This window comes from Sus scrofa, chromosome 16, assembly GCF_054392235.1.
Source record: "Sus scrofa isolate SSC_HxYL_T2T_F1_AM1 chromosome 16, Sscrofa_HxYL_maternal_Yorkshire_Landrace_v2.0, whole genome shotgun sequence".
Lineage (NCBI taxonomy): Eukaryota > Metazoa > Chordata > Mammalia > Artiodactyla > Suidae > Sus > Sus scrofa.
In genome coordinates, this window is record NC_139398.1 from 4,364,813 (window position 1) to 4,382,092 (window position 17,280).

Sequence of the window (17,280 nt, forward strand, 5' to 3'; positions counted from 1 at the left end):
GCGTGGATTACACTGCTTTCAATCACAATGCATGGAATCCACTGTATTCAATCGGGATGCTTTGGGCCATACTGCATAAAATCCACTGCATTCAATCTTGCTGCATGGAATCCAATGCATTCAATCATGCTGCATAAAATCCATGCATTCAAGAGGGTTCCAATTCTTCACACTGCATGGAATCCACTGCATTCAATCGGGATGCATTTTACCACGCTGCATATATTACACTGCATTGAATTGCAATGCATAGAATTCACTGCATTCAATCGGGAAGCATTTTACACCACTGCATGGAATCCACTGCATTTAATCACGCTACATGTAATCCATGGAATTTAATCGGGATTCATTTTACTAAGCTGTATGTCATTGACTGCATTTAATCACACTGCATGGAATCCACTGCATTCAATTGGGATTCATTTTACAAGGCTGCATGGAGTTGACTGCATTCAATCACAATACATGGAATCCACTGCATTCAATCGGGATGCTTTGGGCCATGCTGCATAAAATCCACTGCATTCAATTGGGTTCCATGTCTTCACTCTGCATGGAATACACTGCATTCAATCACGCTGCATGGAATCCCCTGCATTCAATCGGGATGCATTCTACCTTGCTGCATGGAGTTCACTGCATCCAATCACAATGCATGGAATCCACTGCATTCAATCGGGATGCTTTGGGCCATGCTGCATAAAATCCACTGCATTCAATCATGCTGCATGGAATCCACTGCATTCAATCGGGATGCATTTTACCACGCTGCATGGATTACACTTCATTCAATCACAATGCATGGAATCCACTGCATTCTATCGGGATGCGTTGGGCCATGCTGCATATAATCCACTTCATTTAATCGGGATGCTTTGGGCCATGCTGAATAAAATCCACTGCATTCAATCATGCTGCATGGAATCCACTGCATTCAATCGGGATGCAATTTACCACGCTGAATGGAGTACACTGCATTCAATCATGCTGCATGGATTCCCCTGCATTCAATCGGGATGCTTTAGATCATGCTGCAAAACAATCCACTGCATTCAATCGGGATGCATTGGGCCTCGCTTCATGGACTCCAGTGCATACAGTCGGGATCCATTGCACCACAATGCATGGAATCCTCTGCATTCAATGACGCTGCATGGAATCCACTGCATTCAATCGGAATGCTTTGGGCCATGCCTCATAAAATCCACTTCATTCAATGACGCTGCATGGAATCGACTGCATTCAATCATGCTGCATATAATCCACTGCTTACAATAGGGTTCAATTTCTTCACGCTGCATGGAATCCACTGCATTCAATCACGCTGCATGGAATCCACTGCATTCAATCAGGATGCATGTTCCCACGCTGCATGGAGTACACTGCATTCAATCAAAATGCATGGAATCCACTGCATTCAATCGGGATGCTTTGGGCCATGCTGCATACAATCCACTGCATTCAATCGGGATGCATTGGGCCTCACTGCATGGACTCCACTGCATATAATCGGGATCCATTACACCACAATGCATGGAATCATCTGCATTCAATGACGCTGCATGGAATCCACTGCATTCAATCGGGATGCATTTTACCAGGCTGCATGGAATCCATGCATTCATCACGCTGCATGGACTCCACTGCATACAATCGGGATCCATTGTGCCACAATGCATGGAATCCTCTGCAGTCAATAATGCTCCATGGACTCCACTGCATTCAATCAGGATGCTTTGGGCCATGCTGCATAAAATCCACTGCATTCAATCATGCTCCATTAAATCCACTGCATTCAATCAGGCTGCATAAAATACACTGCATTCAATAGGGTTCCATTACTTCACACTTCATGGAATACAGTGCATTCAATCACGCTTCATGGAATCCACTGCATTCAATCGGGATTCATTTTACCACGCTGCATGGAGTTCACTGCATTCAATCACAATGCATGGAATCCACTGCATTCAATCGGGATGCTTTGGGCCATGCCTCATAAAATCCACTGCATTCAACGACGCTGCATGGAATCCACCGAATTTAACTGGGATACATTATACTAAGCTGTATCGAATCCACTGCATTCAATCAGGATGCATTTTACCATATGGCATGGAGTTCACTGCATTCAATCATGCTACACGTAATCCACTGCATTCAATCGGGATGCATTTTACCAGGCTGCATGGAATCCACTGCATTCAATCACGCTGCATGGAATCCACTGCATTCAATCGGGATGCATTTTACCAGGCTGCATGGAATCCACTGCATTCAATCACGCTGCATGGAATCCACTGCATTCAATCACGCTGCATGGAATCCACTGCATTCAATCGGGATGCATTTTACCAGGCTGCCTGGAATCCATGCATTCATCACACTGCATGGACTCCACTGCATACAGTCGGGATCCATTGCGCCACAATGCATGGAATACTCTGCATTCAATGATGCTCCATGGACTCCACTGCATTCAATCAGGATGCTTTGGGCCATGCTGCATAAAATCCACTGCATTCAATCATGCTGCATGGAATCCACTGCATTCAATCATGCTGCATAATATCCACTGCATTCAAAATGTTCCATTTCTTCACGCTGCATGGAATCCACTGCATTCCATCGGGATGCATTTTACCACACTGCATGGAGTACACTGCATTCAATCACAATGGATGGTATCCAATGCATTCAATCGGGATGCTTTTCGCCATGCTGCAGAAACTCCACTGCATTCAATCGGGATGCACTGGGCCTCGCTGCATGGACTCCACTGCATTCAATTGGTATCCATTGCGCTGCAATGCATGGAATCCTCTGCATTCAATGACGCTGCATGGAATCCACTGCATTCTATCGGGATGCTTTGGGGCATGCTTCATGAAATCCACTGCATTCAATCATGCTGCATGGAATCCACTGCACTCCATCATGCTGCATAAAATCCACTGCATTCAATAGGGTTCCATTTCTTCACACTGCAGGGAATACAATGCATTCAATCGGGATGCATTTTAACACTCTGCATGGATTACACTGCTGCATAATGGATTACACTGCTGCAATCATGCTGCATATAATCCACTGCATTCAATCGGGATGCTTTGGGCCATGCTGCATAAAATCCACTGCATTCCATCGGGATGCATTGGGCCTCGCTGCATGGACTCCACTGCATACAATCGGGATCCATTGCGCCACAATGCATGGGATCTTCTGCATTCATTGACGCTGCATGGAATCCACTGCATTCAATTGGGATGCTTTGGGCCATGCTGCATATAATCCAGTGCATTCAATTGGGATGCAATTGGCCTCGCTCCATTGACTCCACTGCATACAATAAGGATCAATTGCAACACAATGCATGGAATCCTCTGCATTCAATGATGCTCCATTGAATCCAGTGCACTCAATCAGGATGCTTTGGGCCATGCTGCATAAAATCCACTGCATTGAATCCACTGCATTCAATCAGGATGCTTTGGGCCATGCTTAATAAATTCCACTGCATTCAACGACGCTGCATGGAATCCACCGAATTTAACTGGGATACATTATACTAAGCTGTATCGAATACACTGCATTCAATCAGGATGCATTTTACCACATTGCATGGAGTTCACTGCATTTAATCATGCTGCACGTAATCCACTGCATTCAATCAGGATGCTTTGGGCCATGCTGCATAAAATCCACTGCATTCAATCATGCTGCACGTAATCCACTGCATTCAAACGGGATGCATTTTACCAGGCTGCATGGAATCCACTGCATTCAGTCACGCTGCATGGAATCCACTGCATTCAATCGGGATGCATTTTACCAGGCTGCATGGAATCCAGTGCATTCAATCACGCTGCATGGAATCCAGTGCATTCAATCACGCTGCATGGAATCCACTGCATTCAATCAGGATGCATTTTAATAAGCTGCATGGAATCCATTCTGTCATCACGCTGCATGGACTCCGCTGCATACAGTCGGGATCCATTACGCCACAATGCATGGAATCCTCTGCATTCAATCGGGATGCATTTTACCAGGCTGCCTGGAATCCATGCATTCATCACACTGCATGGACTCCACTGCATACAATCGGGATCCTTTGCGCCAGAATGCATGGAATACTCTGCATTCAATGGTGCTCCATGGAATCCACTGCATTCAATCAGGATGCTTTGGGCCATGCTGCATAAAATCCACTGCATTCAATCATGCTGCATGGAATCCACTGCATTCAAGCATGCTGCATAATATCCACTGCATTCAAAATGTTCCATTTCTTCACGCTGCATGGAATCCACTGCATTCAATCGGGATGCATTTTACCTCGCTGCATGGAGTACACTGCATTCAATCTCAATGCATGGAATCCACTGCATTCAATCGGGATGCTTTGGGCCATGCTGCAAAAAATCCACTGCAATCAATCAGGATGCATTGGGCCTCGCTGCATGGACTCCACTGCATACAATCGGGATTCATTGCGCCACAATGCATGGAATAGTCTGCATTCAATGATGCTGCATGGAATCCACTGAATTCCATCGGGATGCATTTTACCACACTGCATGGAGTACACTGCATTCAATCACAATGGATGGAATCCAATGCATTCAATCGGGATGCTTTGGGCCATGCTGCAGAAAATCCACTGCATTCAATGACGCTGCATGGAATCGACTGCATTCAATCATGCTGCATATAATCCACTGCTTACAATAGGGTTCAATTTCTTCACGCTGCATGGAATCCACTGCATTCAATCACGCTGCATGGAATCCACTGCATTCAATCAGGATGCATGTTCCCACGCTGCATGGAGTACACTGCATTCAATCAAAATGCATGGAATCCACTGCATTCAATCGGGATGCTTTGGGCCATGCTGCATACAATCCACTGCATTCAATCGGGATGCATTGGGCCTCACTGCATGGACTCCACTGCATATAATCGGGATCCATTACACCACAATGCATGGAATCATCTGCATTCAATGACGCTGCATGAAATCCACTGCATTCAATCGGGATGCTTTTTACCAGGCTGCATGGAATCCATGCATTCATCACGCTGCATGGACTCCACTGCATACAATCGGGATCCATTGCGCCACAATGCATGGAATACTCTGCATTCAATAATGCTCCATGGACTCCACTGCATTCAATCAGGATGCTTTGGGCCATGCTGCATAAAATCCACTGCATTCTATCATGCTCCATTAAATCCACTGCATTCAATCAGGCTGCATAAAATACACTGCATTCAATAGGGTTCCATTACTTCACACTTCATGGAATACAGTGCATTCAATCACGCTTCATGGAATCCACTGCATTCAATCAGGATTCATTTTACCACGCTGCATGGAGTTCACTGCATTCAATCACAATGCATGGAATCCACTGCATTCAATCGGGATGCTTTCGGCCATGCCTCATAAAATCCACTGCATTCAACAACGCTGCATGGAATCCACCGAATTTAACTGGGATACATTATACTAAGCTGTATCGAATCCACTGCATTCAATCAGGATGCATTTTACCATATTGCATGGAGTTCACTGCATTCAATCATGCTACACGTAATCCACTGCATTCAATCAGGATGCTTTGGGCCATGCTGCATAAAATCCACTGCATTCAATTGGGAAGCATTTGGCCTCGCTGCATTGACTCCACTTGATAAAATCGGGATCCATTGCGCCACAATGCATGGAATCCTCTGCATTCAGTGATGCTGCATGGAATCCACTGCATTCCATCGGGATGCATTTTACCACACTGCATGGAGTACACTGCATTCAATCACATTGGATGGAATCCAATGCATTCAATCGGGATGCTTTGGGCCATGCTGCAGAAAATCCACTGCATTCAATCGGGATGCACTGGGCCTCGCTTCATGGACTCCACTGCATTCAATTGGTATCCATTGCGCTGCAATGCATGGAATCCTCTGCATTCAATGACGCTGCAAGGAATCCACTGCATTCTATTGGGATGCTTTGGGGCATGCTTCATGAAATCCACTGCATTCAATCATGCTGCATGGAATCCACTGCACTCCATCATGCTGCATAAAATCCACTGCATTCAATAGGGTTCCATTTCTTCACACTGCAGGGAATACAATGCATTCAATCGGGATGCATTTTAACACTCTGCATGGATTACACTGCTGCATAATGGATTACACTGCTGCAATCATGCTGCATATAATCCACTGCATTCAATCGGGATGCTTTGGGCCATGCTGCATAAAATCCACTGCATTCCATCGGGATGCATTGGGCCTCGCTGCATGGACTCCACTGCATACAATCGGGATCCATTGCGCCACAATGCATGGGATCTTCTGCATTCATTGACGCTGCATGGAATCCACTGCATTCAATTGGGATGCTTTGGGCCATGGTGCATAAAATCCAGTGCATTCAATTGGGATGCATTTGGCCTCGCTCCATTGACTCCACTGCATACAATAAGGATCAATTGCAACACAATGCATGGAATCCTCTGCATTCAATGATGCTCCATTGAATCCAGTGCACTCAATCAGGATGCTTTGGGCCATGCTGCATAAAATCCACTGCATTGAATCCACTGCATTCAATCAGGATGCTTTGGGCCATGCTTAATAAATTCCACTGCATTCAACGACGCTGCATGGAATCCACCGAATTTAACTGGGATACATTATACTAAGCTGTATCGAATACACTGCATTCAAGCAGGATGCATTTTACCACATTGCATGGAGTTCACTGCATTCAATCATGCTGCACGTAATCCACTGCATTCAATCAGGATGCTTTGGGCCATGCTGCATAAAATCCACTGCATTCAATCATGCTGCACGTAATCCACTGCATTCAATCGGGATGCATTTTACCAGGCTGCATGGAATCCACTGCATTCAGTCACACTGCATGGAATCCACGGCATTCAATCGGGATGCATTTTACCAGGCTGCATATAATCCAGTGCATTCAATCACGCTGCATGGAATCCAGTGCATTCAATCACGCTGCATGGAATCCACTGCATTCAATCAGGATGCATTTTAATAAGCTGCATGGAATCCATTCAGTCATCACGCTGCATAGACTCCGGTGCATACAGTCGGGATCCATTACGCCACAATGCATGGAATCCTCTGCATTCAATCGGGATGCATTTTACCAGGCTGCATGGAATCCACTGCATTCAATCACGCTGAATGGAGTACACTGCATTCAATCACGCTGCATGGAATCCCCTGCATTCAATCGGGATGCATTTTACCACACTGCATGGAGTACACTGCATTCAATCACAATGGATGGAATCCAATGCATTCAATCGGGATGCTTTGGGCCATGCTGCAGAAAATCCACTGCATTCAATCGGGATGCACTGGGCCTCGCTTCATGGACTCCACTGCATTCAATTGGTATCCATTGCGCTGCAATGCATGGAATCCTCTGCATTCAATGACGCTGCAAGGAATCCACTGCATTCAATCGGGATGCTTTGGGGCATGCTTCATGAAATCCACTGCATTCAATCATGCTGCATGGAATCCACTGCACTCCATCATGCTGCATAAAATCCACTGCATTCAATAGGGTTCCATTTCTTCACACTGCAGGGAATACAATGCATTCAATCGGGATGCATTTTAACACTCTGCATGGATTACACTGCTGCATAATGGATTACACTGCTGCAATCATGCTGCATATAATCCACTGCATTCAATCGGGATGCTTTGGGCCATGCTGCATAAAATCCACTGCATTCCATCGGGATGCATTGGGCCTCGCTGCATGGACTCCACTGCATACAATCGGGATCCATTGCACCACAATGCATGGAATCTTCTGCATTCAATGACGCTGCATGGAATCCACTGCAATCAATCGGGATGCTTTGGGCCATGCTGCATAAAATCCACTGCATGCAATCATGCTGCATGGAATCCACTGCATTCAATAGGGTTCCATTGCTTCATGCTGCATGGAATCCACTGCATTCAATCACGCTGCATGGAATCCACTGCATTCAATCGGGATGCATTTTACCACGCTGAATGGAGTACACTGCATTCAAGCACAATGCATGGAATCCACTGCATTGAATCGGGATGCTTTGGGCCATGCTGCATAAAATCCTCTGCATTCAATCATGCTGCATAAAATCCACTGCATTCAATAGGGTTCCATTTCTTCACACTACATGGAATACACTGCATTCAATCACGCTGTATGGAATAAACTGCATTCAATCCGGATGCATTTAACCACGCTGCATGGATTACACTTCATTCAATCACAATGCATGGAATCTACTGCATTCTATCAGGATGCTTTGGGCCATGCTGCAAAAAATCCACTGCATTCAATAGGGTTCCATTTCTTCACGCTGCATGGAATCTACTGCATTCAATAGGGTTCCATTTCTTCACGCTGCATGGAATACACTGCATTCAATCAGGATGCATGGAATCGACTCCATTCAATCAGGATGCATTATACAAGGCTGCATGGATTACCCTGCATTCAATCACAATGCATGGAATCCACTCCATTCAATCGGGATGCTTTGGGCCATGCTGCAGAAAATCCACTGCATTCAATCGGGATGCATTGGGACTCGCTGCATAGACTCCACTGCATATAATCTGGATCCATTGCACCACAATGCATTGAATGCTCTGCATTCAATGTCGCTGCATGGAATCCACTGCATTCAATCGGCATGCTTTGGGCCATGCTGCATAAAATCCACTGCATTCAATCATGCTGCATGGATTCCACTGCATTCAATCATGCTGCATAAAATCCAATGCATTCAATAGGGTTCCATTTCTTCACACTGCATGGACTTCACTGCATTCAATCACACTGCGTGAAATTCACTGCATTAGATCTGGATGCATTTTACCACGCTGCATGGATTACACTGCATTCAATGACGCTGCATGGAATCCACTGCATTCAATCGGGGTGCATTGGGCCTCGCTGCATGGACTTCACTGATTTCAATTTGTATCCATTGCCCCACAATGCATGGAATCCTCTGCATTCAACGACACTGCATGGAATCCACTGCATTCAATCATGCTGCCTAAAATCCACTGCATTCAATACGGTTCCATTTCTTCACGCTGCATGAATCCACTGCATTCAAACACGCTGCATGGAATCCACTGCATTCAATCGGGATGCTTTGGGCCATGCTGCATAAAATCCACTGCATTCAATCATGCTGCATGGAATCCACTGCATTCAATCGGGATGCATTTTACCACGCTGCAAGGATTACACTTCATTCAATCACGCTGCATGGAATCCAATGCATTCTATCGGGATGCTTTGGGCCATGCTGCATATAATCCACTGCATTTAATCGGGATGCTTTGGGCCATGCTGAATAAAATCCACTGCATTCAATCATGCTGCATGGAATCCACTGCATTCAATCGGGATGCAATTTACCACGCTGAATGGAGTACACTGCATTCAATCATGCTGCAGGGATTCCCCTGCATTCAATCGGGATGCTTTGGATCATGCTGCAAAAAAATCCACTGCATTCAATCGGGATGCATTGGGCCTCGCTTCATGGACTCCAGTGCATACAGTCGGGATCCATTGCACCACAATGCATGGAATCCTCTGCATTCAATGACGCTGCATGGAATCCACTGCATTCAATCGGGATGCTTTGGGCCATGCCTCATAAAATCCACTTCATTCAATGACGCTGCTTGGAATCGACTGCATTCAATCATGCTGCATATAATCCACTGCTTACAATAGGGTTCAATTTCTTCACGCTGCATGGAATCCACTGCATTCAATCACGCTGCATGGAATCCACTGCATTCAATCAGGATGCATGTTCCCACGCTGCATGGAGTACACTGCATTCAATCAAAATGCATGGAATCCACTGCATTCAATCGGGATGCTTTGGGCCATGCTGCATACAATCCACTGCATTCAATCGGGATGCATTGGGCCTCACTGCATGGACTCCACTGCATATAATCGGGATCCATTACACCACAATGCATGGAATCATCTGCATTCAATGACGCTGCATGGAATCCACTGCATTCAATCGGGATGCATTTTACCAGGCTGCATGGAATCCATGCATTCATCACGCTGCATGGACTCCACTGCATACAATCGGGATCCATTGCGCCACAATGCATGGAATACTCTGCATTCAATAATGCTCCATGGACTCCACTGCATTCAATCAGGATGCTTTGGGCCATGCTGCATAAAATCCACTGCATTCAATCATGCTCCATTAAATCCACTGCATTCAATCAGGCTGCATAAAATACACTGCATTCAATAGGGTTCCATTACTTCACACTTCATGGAATACAGTGCATTCAATCACGCTGCATGGATTACACTGCATTCAATGACGCTGCATGGAATCCACTGCATTCAATCGGGATGCTTTGGGCCCTGCTGCATAAAATCCACTGCATTCAATCGGGGTGCATTGGGCCTCGCTGAATGGACTTCACTGCATTCAATTTGTATCCATTGCCCCACAATGCATGGAATCCTCTGCATTCAACGACACTGCATGGAATCCACTGCATTCAATCATGCTGCCTAAAATCCACTGCATTCAATAGGGTTCCATTTCTTCACGCTGCATGAATCCACTGCATTCAAACACGCTGCATGGAATCCACTGCATTCAATCGGGATGCTTTGGGCCATGCTGCATAAAATCCACTGCATTCAATCATGCTGCATGGAATCCACTGCATTCAATCGGGATGCATTTTACCACGCTGCAAGGATTACACTTCATTCAATCACAATGCATGGAATCCAATGCATTCAATCGGGATGCTTTGGGCCATGCTGCATATAATCCACTGCATTTAATCGGGATGCATTGGGCCACGCTGAATAAAATCCACTGCATTCAATCATGCTGCATGGAATCCACTGCATTCAATCGGGATGCAATTTACCACGCTGAATGGAGTACACTGCATTCAATCATGCTGCATGGATTCCCCTGCATTCAATCGGGATGCTTTAGATCATGCTGCAAAACAATCCACTGCATTCAATCGGGATGCATTGGGCCTCGCTTCATGGACTCCAGTGCATACAGTCGGGATCCATTGCACCACAATGCATGGAATCCTCTGCATTCAATGACGCTGCATGGAATCCACTGCATTCAATCGGAATGCTTTGGGCCATGCCTCATAAAATCCACTTCATTCAATGACGCTGCATGGAATCGACTGCATTCAATCATGCTGCATATAATCCACTGCTTACAATAGGGTTCAATTTCTTCACGCTGCATGGAATCCACTGCATTCAATCACGCTGCATGGAATCCACTGCATTCAATCAGGATGCATGTTCCCACGCTGCATGGAGTACACTGCATTCAATCAAAATGCATGGAATCCACTGCATTCAATCGGGATGCTTTGGGCCATGCTGCATACAATCCACTGCATTCAATCGGGATGCATTGGGCCTCACTGCATGGACTCCACTGCATATAATCGGGATCCATTACACCACAATGCATGGAATCATCTGCATTCAATGACGCTGCATGGAATCCACTGCATTCAATCGGGATGCATTTTACCAGGCTGCATGGAATCCATGCATTCATCACGCTGCATGGACTCCACTGCATACAATCGGGATCCATTGTGCCACAATGCATGGAATCCTCTGCAGTCAGTAATGCTCCATGGACTCCACTGCATTCAATCAGGATGCTTTGGGCCATGCTGCATAAAATCCACTGCATTCAATCATGCTCCATTAAATCCACTGCATTCAATCAGGCTGCATAAAATACACTGCATTCAATAGGGTTCCATTACTTCACACTTCATGGAATACAGTGCATTCAATCACGCTTCATGGAATCCACTGCATTCAATCGGGATTCATTTTACCACGCTGCATGGAGTTCACTGCATTCAATCACAATGCATGGAATCCACTGCATTCAATCGGGATGCTTTGGGCCATGCCTCATAAAATCCACTGCATTCAACGACGCTGCATGGAATCCACCGAATTTAACTGGGATACATTATACTAAGCTGTATCGAATACACTGCATTCAATCAGGATGCATTTTACCATATGGCATGGAGTTCACTGCATTCAATCATGCTACACGTAATCCACTGCATTCAATCAGGATGCTTTGGGCCATGCTACATAAAATCCACTGCATTCAATCATGCTGCACGTAATCCACTGCATTCAATCGGGATGCATTTTACCAGGCTGCATGGAATCCACTGCATTCAATCACGCTGCATGGAATCCACTGCATTCAATCGGGATGCATTTTACCAGGCTGCATGGAATCCACTGCATTCAATCACGCTGCATGGAATCCACTGCATTCAATCACGCTGCATGGAATCCACTGCATTCAATCGGGATGCATTTTACCAGGCTGCCTGGAATCCATGCATTCATCACACTGCATGGACTCCACTGCATACAGTCGGGATCCATTGCGCCACAATGCATGGAATACTCTGCATTCAATGATGCTCCATGGACTCCACTGCATTCAATCAGGATGCTTTGGGCCATGCTGCATAAAATCCACTGCATTCAATCATGCTGCATGGAATCCACTGCATTCAATCATGCTGCATAATATCCACTGCATTCAAAATGTTCCATTTCTTCACGCTGCATGGAATCCACTGCATTCCATCGGGATGCATTTTACCACACTGCATGGAGTACACTGCATTCAATCACAATGGATGGTATCCAATGCATTCAATCGGGATGCTTTTGGCCATGCTGCAGAAACTCCACTGCATTCAATCGGGATGCACTGGGCCTCGCTGCATGGACTCCACTGCATTCAATTGGTATCCATTGCGCTGCAATGCATGGAATCCTCTGCATTCAATGACGCTGCATGGAATCCACTGCATTCTATCGGGATGCTTTGGGGCATGCTTCATGAAATCCACTGCATTCAATCATGCTGCATGGAATCCACTGCACTCCATCATGCTGCATAAAATCCACTGCATTCAATAGGGTTCCATTTCTTCACACTGCAGGGAATACAATGCATTCAATCGGGATGCATTTTAACACTCTGCATGGATTACACTGCTGCATAATGGATTACACTGCTGCAATCATGCTGCATATAATCCACTGCATTCAATCGGGATGCTTTGGGCCATGCTGCATAAAATCCACTGCATTCCATCGGGATGCATTGGGCCTCGCTGCATGGACTCCACTGCATACAATCGGGATCCATTGCGCCACAATGCATGGGATCTTCTGCATTCATTGACGCTGCATGGAATCCACTGCATTCAATTGGGATGCTTTGGGCCATGCTGCATATAATCCAGTGCATTCAATTGGGATGCAATTGGCCTCGCTCCATTGACTCCACTGCATACAATAAGGATCAATTGCAACACAATGCATGGAATCCTCTGCATTCAATGATGCTCCATTGAATCCAGTGCACTCAATCAGGATGCTTTGGGCCATGCTGCATAAAATCCACTGCATTGAATCCACTGCATTCAATCAGGATGCTTTGGGCCATGCTTAATAAATTCCACTGCATTCAACGACGCTGCATGGAATCCACCGAATTTAACTGGGATACATTATACTAAGCTGTATCGAATACACTGCATTCAATCAGGATGCATTTTACCACATTGCATGGAGTTCACTGCATTTAATCATGCTGCACGTAATCCACTGCATTCAATCAGGATGCTTTGGGCCATGCTGCATAAAATCCACTGCATTCAATCATGCTGCACGTAATCCACTGCATTCAAACGGGATGCATTTTACCAGGCTGCATGGAATCCACTGCATTCAATCACGCTGCATGGAATCCACTGCATTCAATCGGGATGCATTTTACCAGGCTGCATGGAATCCAGTGCATTCAATCACGCTGCATGGAATCCAGTGCATTCAATCACGCTGCATGGAATCCACTGCATTCAATCAGGATGCATTTTAATAAGCTGCATGGAATCCATTCTGTCATCACGCTGCATGGACTCCGCTGCATACAGTCGGGATCCATTACGCCACAATGCATGGAATCCTCTGCATTCAATCGGGATGCATTTTACCAGGCTGCCTGGAATCCATGCATTCATCACACTGCATGGACTCCACTGCATACAATCGGGATCCTTTGCGCCACAATGCATGGAATACTCTGCATTCAATGGTGCTCCATGGAATCCACTGCATTCAATCAGGATGCTTTGGGCCATGCTGCATAAAATCCACTGCATTCAATCATGCTGCATGGAATCCACTGCATTCAAGCATGCTGCATAATATCCACTGCATTCAAAATGTTCCATTTCTTCACGCTGCATGGAATCCACTGCATTCAATCGGGATGCATTTTACCTCGCTGCATGGAGTACACTGCATTCAATCTCAATGCATGGAATCCACTGCATTCAATCGGGATGCTTTGGGCCATGCTGCAAAAAATCCACTGCAATCAATCAGGATGCATTGGGCCTCGCTGCATGGACTCCACTGCATACAATCGGGATTCATTGCGCCACAATGCATGGAATAGTCTGCATTCAATGATGCTGCATGGAATCCACTGCATTCCATCGGGATGCATTTTACCACACTGCATGGAGTACACTGCATTCAATCACAATGGATGGAATCCAATGCATTCAATCGGGATGCTTTGGGCCATGCTGCAGAAAATCCACTGCATTCAATGACGCTGCATGGAATCGACTGCATTCAATCATGCTGCATATAATCCACTGCTTACAATAGGGTTCAATTTCTTCACGCTGCATGGAATCCACTGCATTCAATCACGCTGCATGGAATCCACTGCATTCAATCAGGATGCATGTTCCCACGCTGCATGGAGTACACTGCATTCAATCAAAATGCATGGAATCCACTGCATTCAATCGGGATGCTTTGGGCCATGCTGCATACAATCCACTGCATTCAATCGGGATGCATTGGGCCTCACTGCATGGACTCCACTGCATATAATCGGGATCCATTACACCACAATGCATGGAATCATCTGCATTCAATGACGCTGCATGAAATCCACTGCATTCAATCGGGATGCTTTTTACCAGGCTGCATGGAATCCATGCATTCATCACGCTGCATGGACTCCACTGCATACAATCGGGATCCATTGCGCCACAATGCATGGAATCCTCTGCATTCAATCAGGATGCTTTGGGCCATGCTGCATAAAATCCACTGCATTCAATCATGCTCCATTAAATCCACTGCATTCAATCAGGCTGCATAAAATACACTGCATTCAATAGGGTTCCATTACTTCACACTTCATGGAATACAGTGCATTCAATCACGCTTCATGGAATCCACTGCATTCAATCGGGATTCATTTTACCACGCTGCATGGAGTTCACTGCATTCAATCACAATGCATGGAATCCACTGCATTCAATCGGGATGCTTTGGGCCATGCCTCATAAAATCCACTGCATTCAATCGGGATGCCTTGGGCTTCGCTGCATGGACTCCACTGCATACAATCAGGATCCATTGCGCCACAATGCTTGGAATCCTCGCATTCATTGAGGCTTCATGGAATCCACTGTATTCAATCGGGATGCTTTGGGCCATGCTGCATAAAATCCACTGCATTCAATCATGCTTCATGGAATCCACTGCACTCAATCATGCTGCATAAAATCCACTGCCTACAATAATGTTCCATAACTTCACACTGTATGGAATACACTTCATTCCATCATGCTGCATGGAATCCACTGCATTTAATCGGGATGTTTTGGGCCATGCTGCATATAATCCACTGCATTCAATTGGGATGCATTGGGCCTCACTGCATGGACTCCACTGCATACAATCGGGATCCATTGCGCCACAATGCATGGAATCCTCTGCATTCAATGACGCTGCATGGAATCCACTGCATTCAATCGGGATGCTTTGGGCCATGCTGTATAAAATCCACTGCATCAATCATGCTGCATAATATTCACTGCATTCAATAGTGTACCTTTTCTTCACACTGCATGGAATACACTGCATTCAATCACGCTGTATGGAATAAACTGCATTCAATCGGGATGCATTTAACCACGCTGCATGGATTACACTGCATTCAATGACGCTGCATGGAATCCACTGCATTCAATCGGGATGCTTTGGGGCATGCTTCATGAAATCCACTGCATTCAATCATGCTGCATGGAATCCACTGCATTCAATAGGGTTCCATTTCTTCACGCTGAATGGAATACAGTGCATGCAATCACGCTCCATGGACTCCACTGCATACAATCTGGATCCATTGAGCCACAATGAATGGAATCCTCTGTATTCAATGACGCTGCATGGAATCCACTGCGGTGAATCAGGATGCTTTGGGCCATGCCGCATATAATCTACTGCATTCAATTGGGAAGCATTTGGCCTCGCTGCATTGACTCCACTTGATAAAATCGGGATCCATTGCGCCACAATGCATGGAATCCTCTGAATTCAATGACGCTGCATGGAATCCACTGCAATCAATCGGGATGCTTTGGGCCATGCTGCATAAAATCCACTGCATGCAATCATGCTGCATGGAATCCACTGCATTCAATAGGGTTCCATTGCTTCATGCTGCATGGAATCCACTGCATTCAATCACGCTGCATGGAATCCACTGCATTCAATCGGGATGCATTTTACCACGCTGAATGGAGTACACTGCATTCAATCACAATGCATGGAATCCACTGCATTGAATCGGGATGCTGTGGGCCATGCTGCATAAAATCCTCTGCATTCAATCATGCTGCATAAAATCCACTGCATTCAATAGGGTTCCATTTCTTCACACTACATGGAATACACTGCATTCAATCACGCTGTATGGAATAAACTGCATTCAATCCGGATGCATTTAACCACGCTGCATGGATTACACTTCATTCAATCACAATGCATGGAATCCACTGCATTCTATCAGGATGCTTTGGGCCATGCTGCAAAAAATCCACTGCATTCAATAGGGTTCCATTTCTTCACGCTGCATGGAATCTACTGCATTCAATAGGGTTCCATTTCTTCACGCTGCATGGAATACACTGCATTCCATCAGGATGCATGGAATCGACTCCATTCAATCAGGATGCATTATACAACGCTGCATGGATTACCCTGCATTCAATCAC